The 12,170-nt window shown below is 41.9% G+C and overlaps 1 long non-coding RNA gene across 1 annotated transcript in view; it reads left to right on the top strand.

Moving 5' to 3' along the window:
- The window catches only part of LOC129695902 (uncharacterized), a 68,123-nt gene that overhangs the window by 23,243 nt on the left and 32,710 nt on the right, over positions 1-12,170 (top strand). The gene's annotated exons all lie outside the window — the stretch shown is intronic.

The raw sequence follows: 12,170 nt of genomic DNA on the forward strand, positions 1-12,170 counted from the left end.
GGTAGATAGATGCACAGTATCTTGTTCAGTAGGTGAATCGAGAACCAGAGGACATAGGTTTAAGGTGAAGGGGAAATGATTTAATAGGAATCTGAAGGGTAACTTTTTCACACAAAGGGTGGTGGGTGTATGGAACAAGCTGTCAGAGGAGATAGTTGAGGCAAGGACGATCTAAACATAGAAATATAGAATAAAGGTGCAGGAGTAGGCCATTCGGCCCTTCGAGCCTGCACCGCCATTCAATATGATCATGGCTGATCATCCAACTCAGTATCCTATACCTGCCTTCTCTCCATAACCCCCTGATACCTTTAGCCACAAGGGCAACATCTAACTCCCTCTTAAATATAGCCAATGAACTGCCCTCAACTACCTTCCGTGGCAGAAAATTCCAGAGATTCACCACTCTCTGTGTGAATTCCAGAGATTCACCACTCTCTGAGTGAAACATTTAAGAAATTGTTAGACAGGTACATGGATAGGACAAGTTTGGAGGGATATGGATCAAATGCGGACAGGTGGGACTGGTATATCTGGGACATGTTGGCTGGTGCGGGCAAGTTGGGCCGAAGAGCCTGTTTCTACGCTGTATCACTCTATGACTATGACTCTATGACACTAGTAATAAGCAGTACCAGAATTCTAAAAGTGCATTTGCCTAACATTTTCATTTATGAAAACATTTTCCAGCAATGCAACCCTTTCATATATTGTTGTTCTATACACCACATTGATAATTGCAAGATATTATTATAGATCTAAGCATAAAATATAGAACAGCACAGAGACAGGCCATACGGCCCACAATGTCGATGCCGAGCATAAAGCTAAGACCAACTCCACCTGCTTATGATCCATCTGCCTCCATTCCCTGCATATCCTTGACTCTCTTGACTCTCACCTATCTAAGGTTAGCAAAAATATAATGGGATGCCAGTTTCACTCTAAAACTAACCAGTTTGATTGACTGGACAAATTGAAAATCAATTTGACTTACATTCCAGAAGGCATCATTGAACGTGAAACTAAAATATATAAAACAATTTTAAAAGTATCATTTAAAATTAAGCAGATTTTTATGACTGATTCATCAGCCTGTGAGTTTGTGAACAATAGCCCAAGGGTGTCGTCCTCTGGTTCATGTCTATTTCCATTCGGTTAGTCAGCCATTGTGTACGATGAACTGTATTACCTAACAAGGACTGACAATTGATCCCTGCAATGATTCAACCTATTTATTGCATTTGTTTCTTGAAACCTTAAATGAGATCCATCAATGACAACAATGCTTTTTCTGCAGATTATCTATTTACCCCTCTATAGTTCGCATTTTTCGCTTTAAAAGGGGAAATTATGATTTTTATAAAGGTTTCCAAAATCGACCCTCTCCTTATCATTGATCATTGGTCGGCAATGTGCCAGCATTGTAAGATTGCTGAGCTGCCTGTAAAAGTTCAGCAGGGTGCTGGACCACATAATGTAACTGAGTCTTTATTTAAGAGGGAGTTAGATGTGGCCATTGTGGCTAAGGGGATCAGAGGGTATGGAGAGAAAGCAGGTACGGGATACTAAGTTGGATGATCAGCCATGATCATATTGAATGGCGGTGCAGGCTCGAAGGGCCGAATGGCCTACTCCTGCACCTAATTTCTATGTTTCTATGTTTCTATGAGTCCAGAGCCCCAATATTCGGCAGTATCATAGAATCCATGATTTGCTTCCTCTCAGTTAGTCGACCAGGTGTATAGAAATCGTCTGAAACAAATTTAGTTTCAGCAAATGAAAAATCGCTTCCGATGAGGCATTTTAGACTATGGCACGCTAGCAGAGATCTAGGTTCTTTCCTGACTACGGGTACGTGTCTGTATGGAGTATGTGGGTGTTCTCTAGTTTCCTCCCACGTTCCAAATATGTACAGGTTTGTATGTTAATTGTCTTGGTTAATTGTCCCTAGTCTGTGTAGGATAAGTTATAAGGTCATAAGGTCAAACGATAGGAGCAGAATTAGGTCATTCATCCCATCAAGTCTGCTCCGCCATTCAATCATGGCTGATCTATCTCTCCTAACCCCATTCTCCTGCCTTCTCCCCATAACCTCTGACACATGTGCTAATCAAGAATCTATCTATCTCTGCCTTAAAAATATCCATTGACTTGGGCTCCACAGCCTTCTGTGGCAAATAATTCCACAGATTCACCACCCTCTGACCAAAGAAACTCCTTCTCATCTTTCTAAAGGAATTTCCATTAATTCTGACACTATGGAATCTAGTCCTTGACCTAGAAACATAATGTGTGGGGATCGCTGGTCAGCGTGGACTCAGTGGGCAGAAGGGCCTGTTTCCGTGCTGTATCTCTAAACTAAACTAAGTTAAATTGAACTAAACTTAACGTTAACTTTACTAAACCACAGTTCACAAAATAATCGCCAACTTTTTTAAACTCTGTGGCTGTAAACTAAACTTTCTATGGTATAGGTCACTGTGAAATACACCAAGTACTTATGTGACATGGTAATTTAACAGCAAATAAATATTTTCATCTTACTAGCTATTTACAGCAAATTTATCTACAGGAGTTTGCTTGGATGTTTGGAACCCTTTTTTGCTGGTGTCTCTTGGCTAATTATTCACATTTTTCACACAGAGAGTGGTGAATCTCTGGAATTCTCTGCCACAGAAGGTAGTTGAGGCCAGTTCATTGGATATATTTAAGAGGGAGTTAGATGTGGCCCTTGTGGCTAAAGGGATCAGGGGGTATGGAGAGAAGGCAGGTACAGGATACTGAGTTGGATGATCAGCCATGATCATCGAAAGCGAATGGTATGTTAGCTTTCATTGCAAAAGGATTTGAGTATAGGAGCAGAGAGGTTCTACTGCAGTTGTACAGGGTCTTGGTGAGACCACACCTGGAGTATTGCGTACAGTTTTGGTCTCCAAATCTGAGGAAGGACATTATTGCCATAGAGGGAGTGCAGAGACGGTTCACCAGACTGATTCCTGGGATGTCAGGACTGTCTTATGAAGAAAGACTGGATAGACTTGGTTTATACTCTCTAGAATTTAGAAGATTGAGAGGGGATCTTATAGAAACTTACAAAATTCTTAAGGGGTTGGACAGGCTAGATGCAGGAAGATTGTTCCCGATGTTAGGGAAGTCCAGGACAAGGGGTCACAGCTTAAGGATAAAGGGGAAATCCTTTAAAACCGAGATGAGAAGAACTTTTTTCACGCAGAGAGTGGTGAATCTCTGGAACTCTCTGCCACAGAGGGTAATTGAGGCCAGTTGATTGGCTATATTTAAGAGGGAGTTAGATGTGGCCCTTGTGGCTAAGGGGATCAGGGGGTATGGAGAGAAGGCAGGTACGGGATACTGAGTTGGATGATCAGCCATGATCATATTGAATGGCGGTGCAGGCTCGAAGGGCCGAATGGCCTACTCCTGCACCTAATTTCTATGTTTCTATGTTTCTATCATATTGAGTGGCGATGCAGGCTCGAAGGGCCGAATGGCCTACTCCTGCACCTATTTTCTATGTTTCTATGTAATTAGATTCATTTAAAATCATTTGGAAATACGTATCTGATTCTTCACAGTACTTAAAGTGATCTACATTTCATCTGTAAAAATGTTGAAGTAGTAATATGTGGTAGTTTTGGAGAAACCTCTCCTGACTTGGGTTTTATTCTGTCTTCTCAACCATGTGATGTCTGTCAAATCACATGTCGGTGAGGAGTTGGTCATTTTGATTAAAAGCTTAAAGCCTGCTTAATGTTTCATGACTACTGGCAGTATCATAGATTGCTGTCTTTTTGTGACCCAAAAGCTTTGTCACAATTAGTAAAGTCAGGTAAGTAAAGAGCAGAATAATTTAAAGAATAAGTCAGTCCAGTTTCAGCATGGCTTCTTAAAATGAAGCGATTTATACATGAAGGAGCACAACATTTAAATTATGAAATATATTGTGAAGCACAGTACATTAATTTTAAATTGCAAATCCTCAGTCTTATGCAAAGTGATATTAGGCATCAAAGAAATTATTTATCTATTCATAATAAAAACTCTCAATCTCTTTTTATCCCACTTCATACAAGCTATCGAAAGCTTTCCATATTTTTATTAATGCATGGAAGAACTGCATGGATGACATTTTCATTCACATTCAATTGTTTGTGAATGGATATTTAAATTAAATATGAAGCTTAGATATTATTACTCCAATGCGGCTTATGATAATTCTATTTCCATAGGGTTAATAGATAAAACTATTTGAAGTCAACAAATGATTAAAAATATTCGTGACTTTATCGCCAGCATTATTTCAACCATTTAAATCCTTAATGGAATAATGGATTAATTTAGTCTTTTTCAATCAGTTGCCAACGTAGTTAATGACTTCCCATCACAGACTCCAGTCTTCAGTGATTTTGAGTCACTTCAGAAGAAATTGTTAGACACAGTGGATGTAACAAATATCATAGGGCTGAACACTAATACTATAGTGTGGAAAATCTATGTTCCAGGACTACTAATGACATAGGACAGGGTTGAGAATGATCTTGGAGGATATTTGGTCATCCATCCTCACTGATTGTGGTATATGGGTCAGGAGGTTAAAGATCCAGTTGTAGAGGGGAGGTATGGAATTTTAAGACCAGAAGTTTGGATTCCTTCCAGCCTGGTGCTGGGGAAATTTAGAACAAAAGAAAGAAATATATATTTCTTGCTGGAAGAGAACAAATAGAATGAGCATAAAAACAAAATGCTGGAATAACTCAGCTGGACAGGCAGCATCTCTGGAGAGAAGGAATTAATGGCATTTTGTGTCGAGACCCTTCTTCAGACATGCATTTTCAAGACACAATCACAACAAAAAGCTTACGGAAAAATGCAGCTGCTGAGGTAGCATTTGCAGAAGGAGAATTAATGTTCTACTTAGTTAGAAAAGTTAGAAAGCAACATTTTCTATCAGTATCCACAAATTCCCCAATTGACCAAGAGCATTTAGCAAAATACAGTGTGCTGGTGTGACGTCATGCAGCATTTGTGGAGTGAATGGAAAGGTGACGTTTCGTGTTGGGAGCATTAATCTGTAGAATAGTCCCGACCCAAACATTGGCCTATCCATTCACTCAACAGATGCTACCTGACACTCTGAGTTACTCCAGAACTTTTTGTTTTGCTGAAGATTCCAGCATCTGCAGTTCCTTGTGTGAACAAGAGCATTTACCATACTCCCGGCATCGAAGACGCTATTTTTTTACCCTAAAATAAGACCCGAAAAATTACCTGCGCCTTGGAGGCCGAAGGTTACGTTGTTCATAGGCCTAGCCGCTGGTCGGACACGGTGTGCCGAAGGGTCTGTTTCCGCACTGTATCCCTAAGCTGAATGTCTGCACCAATGGAATTAGTTCATGATAATCACCAGCTAAGCATGACAAATATATCCTTTTATTATGTGACTGATCACTATCTGTAGGAGCCATTTATGCTTAAGTTAGTTACTGTTAGTATTTCCGTATCTTTTTCCTAGCTTGTGGGTGGGATTATATACGTAGATGGGCGTGTCTACATCTGAGGAGGCTGGCCCAGACTCATAGATTGGGAGTTTTTTAGTTTGCCTCGAGGGATGGTGAGGATAACACTTTTTACCACGTTCACATTCATGTTCACGAGACACCACATGGAACAAACAGTTAGTAAGAACGAAAAGTTATGAATTATTTATTTGTTTTGTACTACTTCAATAAAAGACCAATTAACCACGAAACACCAACTGGAAGATTAGGTTTTGCTATCTGTTAGTGCATAAACTATATCTCCACCACATCCCCGAGTAGTAATAGCAATTAAAAGTTGGACATTGAAAAGTTAAGAAATTGCTATTACACTATCGGATTGATTTATTAATTGCCAATTACGTTTCAGCATCTCCAAGGATCTACTTTCTGGAGAAATGAATGAATCCTTTCTATCTTCTTTTTTGAAGTCAACAATTGCAACAATCTGCTTCTTGCTTTTTTTTGGTCTGTTTTGGGGTACATTGGTAAGTAGGAACCATCTTATAGCAAAGATAGTTTATAGGGCACATTTGAGCAAATGTTCACATATGGCCTAAATGCTATTATACCTGAAATTCCTTTAGAAAATCTCAGACATGTTATTGGTGTGTTTAAGATGCCTCATAAGCATTGTCTAGGACCAGTAGCTATGCATAATAGAGGCAAGATTACCTATGTATTCCTTGAGAGTTTCTAATCATGGATTTTATTTCTTACAACAGAACAAGCCAATAAACGAATAAGTAGGTAGTTTTGTTTTCTAATTCATCCATTAAGGAATTATTCTTTTAAGAAGGAGATGAGGAGAAATTTTTTAGTGAGGGTGGTGAATCTGTGGAATTCTTTAGAAGGCTGTAGTGGCCAAGTCAGTGGATATTTCTAAGGCAGAAATAGATAGATTTTTGATTAGTATGGGTGTCAGAGGTTATGGGGAGGAGGCAGGAGAAAGTGTTAGGAGGGATAGATAGATCAACCATGATTGAATGGTGTTGTATACGATGGGCCGAATGGCCTAATTCTACTCCTATCACTTATGACCTTATTAGAACATTACTGACAAGACCAGCATTTGTTGCCCTTCTCATGTTGCTCTTGAGAAAATGGTGATGAGCAAATCAGTGCAACACCCTGACGTGGAACTCCCATGTGCTGCTTGGATGGAATTTCAGGATTTAGACCCGGTGACAATGATGAACTGGTGACATATTTCAAAGTTAGGATGGTTTGTAACTTGGAGGTGGACCTGAAGGTGATAGTGTTCCTATGTAGTTTCGGCCGTTTCAGCTGCAATTTTGAGAGCTGCTGTCGGAGCAGCCTGAGCAACCGCAGCACCTTTTGCAGATGATGCTCATCTAGCGATGTCTACAATATACCATCGCCCTCTTAAACTGTGCCTTTTACTTGTGACCTGGTGCAGGGTCTTACATCGCCCGGCACAGCTTTAAATGGCCGCGGGACTTGCTAGTGCCCGCCAGGGGCTCCAACATCAAGACCTGGAGCACGGCCTTACATCACCGGCGCGGTTTTAATGGCCGCGGGAATTACTTACCATCGCCCGTCGGGGGCTTTGACTCTGACATCGGGAGGAGAATGGGGAGTGCAGGGGTGAGATAAGACTTTGCCTTCCATCACAGTGAGGATGAGATTTGCTGTGATGGATTTTTTTTTTTTTTTTTTGAATTATTGAAAAAAAAATTAAAAAAATTGAATTGAATTGAATTGAATTGTGTAAATTGTGTTGTGTCTTGGTTCTTCTACTTGTGTGTATGACTGCAGAAACCAAATTTCGTTGTATCATTGTATCATTACTTGGTGGAAAAACTTAGGGATTCAGAACAGGAAGATACCTGGCCTCTGATCTGCACTTATACTCATGGTACTTACGTTAATGGTTCAGTTGAGTTTCAGGTCAACATTGACATTTGATTTTTCCTCAGAGCTAATACTGTTCTGGCTGAGCAGTTTGCTGCTGCAAATTGTCCCAAGTGTGTAGGTTGGTGGTAAAATGAGGGGGAAGGGGGCGTTGATGAGAGTGCAGGGAGAATTAAAAATGGAGGGTCGATATAATGTAGAGATTAAATGGGCTAAAGATCTTATTTTTGTGCTATGTTATGTAATCTAAATGGAACAATGAAGTTTTTACATATCTGTAAACACAGTGCTCACTCGATAACACAAACCTAAAAAAGTTAAATAAATTAAAAAAAAAACAATATCAGTGCCAGAATGCCAAGACAATGTCATCAGCTTGATCCACATCCACCATTCCCTCCATATCCATGTCGCTATCTAAAACCCTCTTAAATGGCAGGGGGGATGGAAAGATGAAATGCCCACTGCTATTTTTAAGGAGGCAGATATTAGGCTAGTGGAATGTCCTAGCTTGGAGAAACAAGATGCTGATTAGGATATTTAAATAGTCATTTGATGATGTCGTTAGGAATCTGAGAATGCTATTACCTGCAGAATGGACTTCCAGAAACATGGAAATCATGAAAAATTGAAGCAGTCACAACTGATTCCCCAACATAATTTACCATCTTAAAGAGGCTAGTGCAGTAGGTCCTCCCCCTGTGCTGCAAAAGGCAATCTTTAGTCCCTTTTTCAAACTTGACCTGCAGCCTTCCCCTCGTAGACTAAACTATTATTGTTCCACAAGGGAGAAGCAAATAGGATACTAAAATGTGTAGGAAGGAACTGCAGATGCAGGTTTACACCTAAGATAGACACAAAAAGATTCAAGATTCAAGAGAGTTTATTGCCATGTGTCCCAGATAGGACAATGAAATTCTTGCTTTGCTTCAACACAACAGAATACAGTAAGCATAAATAAATACAGAACGATCAGTGTGCCCATATACCAATGCATATATATATACACACATAAATAAACAGATAAAGTGCAATGGGCTATTAATGATCAGAGTTTGGTTTGACTTGGGTTTAATAGCCTGATGGCTGTGGGGAAGTAACTATTCCTGAACCTGGATGTTGCAGATTTAAGGCTCCTGTACCTTCTACCTGAAGTTAGCGGGGAGATGAGTGAGTGACCAGGATGGTGTGGATCCTTGATGATGTTGGCAGCGAATGCGATAGATCCCCTTGATGGTAGTGCGGTCAGAGCCGATGAAGGATTGGGCAGTGTTGACAATGTTTTACAGTCTTTTCTGCTGCTGGACACTCAAGTTGCCGTGTCAAGCCACGATACAACCGGTCACCATGCTCTCTACTGTGAACCTGTAGAAGTTCGAGAGAGTCCTCCTTGACATACCGCCTCTCCGTAATCTTCTCAGGAAGTAGAGGCGCTGATGAGCTTTTTTTATAATTGCATCAGTGTTCTCGGACCAGGAGAGATCTTCAGAGATGTGCACGCCGAGGAATTTGACCCTCTCCACCATCGACCCGTTGATATAAACGGGTCTATGGGTCCCCATCCTACCCCTTCCAAAGTCCACAATCAATTCCTTGGCTTTGCTGGTGTTGAGAGCCAGGTTATTGTGCTGGCACCATTTGGTCAAACGGTCGATCTCTCTTCTATACTCTGACTCATCCCCATCAGTGATACGTCCAACAACAGTGGTGTCGTCAGCGAACTTGATGACGGAGTTCGCACTATGACTGGCTACACAGTCATGAGTATAGAGTATAGAGTGAGTATATTAGGGGACTGAGCACGCAGCCTTGAGGTGCTCCCGCGCTGATTGTTATCGATGTTGACACATTTCCACCACTATGAACAGACTGTGGTCTATGAATGAGGAAATTGAGTGTTCAATTGCAGAGAGATGCGCAGAGACCCAGTTCTGAGAGTTTGGTAACCAGCTTGGAAGGGATGATTGTTTTAAATGCCGAGCTGTAATCAATGACTAACAGTCTGACATATGAGTTTTTGTTGTCCAAGTGGTCCAGAGTGGAGTGGACCAGCGAGATCATATCCACCATTGATCTGTTGTGGCGGTTGGCGAACTGCAGTAGGTCCAGGTTTTTGTCGCGGTAGGAGTTGATTTGCGCCATGATCAACCTCTCAAAGCACTTCATCACCACCGACGTAAGTGCCACTGGTCAATAGTCGTTGAGGCATGTCACCTTGCTCTTCTTGGGCACCGGTATAATTGATGCACTTTTAAAGCAGGTGGGAACCTCAGACCGCAGAAGTGAGAGGTTGAAAATGTCCATAAAAACTCCAGCCAGTTGGTCAGCACAGGTTTTTAGAACACAACCGGGTATGCCATCAGGTCCAGACGCATTCTAAGGGTTCACCCCACTGAAGGATTTTCTGACGTTGACCTCTGTGACCGTGACTGAAATACCATCACAGCGAATGGGGGATCGGGAAGGCACATCAGTGTTCTCCCTATCAAAGCGTGTGTAAAACGCATTGAGCTCGTCAGGGAGTGATGTTTCGCTGACATGTGAGCTGCCTCCTGGTTTCGCCTTGTAGGAGGTGATTGCATTCAGGCCCTGCCACAGCTGCCGAACATCAGTCTCATCCTCCAGCTTGGAGCAGAAGTCCCTTTTGGCCTTTTTGATGGCCTTACCAAGGTCGTATCTGATCTTCTTGTAGTCCTCAGTATCTTCAGACATGAATGCCCGGTGTCTGGACTTCAGAAGAGTGCGGATCTCATAGTTCATCCAAGGCTTCTGATTGGGAAACTCTTGGAAGGTTTTTGTTGGGATGCAGTCCTCCACACATTTGTTATAAAGTCTGAAAAGACTGTGGCATATTCATTCAGGTCTGTTGCCAAGTCCCTGAACATTGCCCAGTCTACAGACTCCAAACAGTCCTGGAATAACGCAACGGGACAGACAGCATCTCCAGAGAGTCAGGTGAGACTCTTCTTCAGGGAAGTGACAGGTACATAGTTAAGGAAGTGTATAGATAAGGAAATGTAAGGTGTGAAAACAGGACAAAGGGAGAGGAGATCAAGAAAAATCTAGAATAGATCATTGTTATTTTAGGCAGGGGTTGTTTGGGTGGGAACTCCCTGGTCATCCCACCATTAGCCACATCTTTCCATCTCCACCCCTTTCCTATTTCCACAGAGACTGTTCCTTCTCTGGTCAATTCGTCCCTTCCCACCCAAGACCGTCCCCTCCCCAGGTACTGTCCCCTGCAACCGAAGGAGATGCAACACCTATCCCTGTATCCTGTATCCTGTACAGGGTCCCTGTATCCAAACACCTATCCCTGTATCCTCCCCCATGACAGGGAGCCTGACAGTCTTTTCAGGCGAGGCAGAGGTTCACTTGCACGTCCTCCAACCTCATCTGCTGTATCTGCTGTTCCAGATGTGGACTCCTATATATCGACAAGACCAAACGTAGACTGGGCGATCATTTCGCTGAACACCTCCGCTCCGTCCGCCTTAACCTACTTGATCCCCAGTTGCTAAACGCTTTAACTCCCCCTCCCATTCCCACACTGACCTTTCTGTCCTGGTGCCTTGCTCTACTCCCTATATACCAGTATATTGCTGCCACATACAAACCCAATACAATCTTTAGGTTTGCAGATCATAAGAACATAAGTAATAGGAGCAGAATTAGGCCATTCCACCCATTAAGTCCACTCCGCTATTCAATCATGGCTGATCTATCTCTCCCTCCTAACCCCATTCTCCTGCCTTCTCCCCATAATCCCTGACACCTGTACTAATCAAGAATCTATCTTATGTTTAAGAAGGATAATATGGATAGGTCTCCAGGTCCTGACAGGATATTCCCTAGGACATTGAAGTAAGTTAGTGTAGAAATAGCCGGGGCTATGACAGAAATATTTCAAATGTCATTAGAAACGGGAATAGTCCCCGAGGATTGGCGTACTGCGCATGTTGTTCCATTGTTTAAAAAGGGGTCTAAGAGTAAACCTAGCAATTATAGATCTGTTAGTTTGACTTCAGTGGTGGGCAAATGAATGGAAAAGATACTTAGAGATAATATATATAAGCATCTGGATAAACAGGGTCTGATTAGGAACAGTCAACATGGATTTGTGCCTGGAAGGTCATGTTTGACTAATTTTCTTGAATTTCTTGAAGAGGTTACTAGGGAAATTGACGAGGGTAAAGTAGTGGATGTTGTCTATATGGACTTTAGTAAGGCCTTTGACAAGCTTCCTCATGGAAGGTTGGTTAAGAAGGTTCAACTGTTGGGTATAAATGCAGGAATAGCAAGATGGATTCAACAGTGGCTGAATGGGAGAAGCCAGAGGGTAATGGTGGATGGCTGTTTGTCGGGTTGGAGGCAGGTGACTAGTGGGGTGCCTCAGGGATCTGTGTTGGGTCCTTTGTTGTTTGTCATGTACATCAATGACCTGGATGAAGGTGTGGTAAAATTGGATCAGTAAGTATGCAGATGATACCAAGATGGGGGATGTTGTGGATAATGAAGAGGATTTCCAAAGCCTACAGAGTGATTTTGGCCATTTGGAAGAATGGGCTGAAAGATGGCAGATGGAGTTTAATGCTGATAAATGTGAGGTGCTACACCTTGGCAGGACAAATCAAAATAGGACGTACATGGTAAATGGTAGGGAATTGAAGAATGCAGTTGAACAGAGGGATCTGGGAATAACCTTGCATAGTTCCTTGAATGTGGAATCTCATATAG

This window comes from Leucoraja erinacea, chromosome 3 (genome assembly GCF_028641065.1).
Source record: "Leucoraja erinacea ecotype New England chromosome 3, Leri_hhj_1, whole genome shotgun sequence".
Lineage (NCBI taxonomy): Eukaryota > Metazoa > Chordata > Chondrichthyes > Rajiformes > Rajidae > Leucoraja > Leucoraja erinaceus.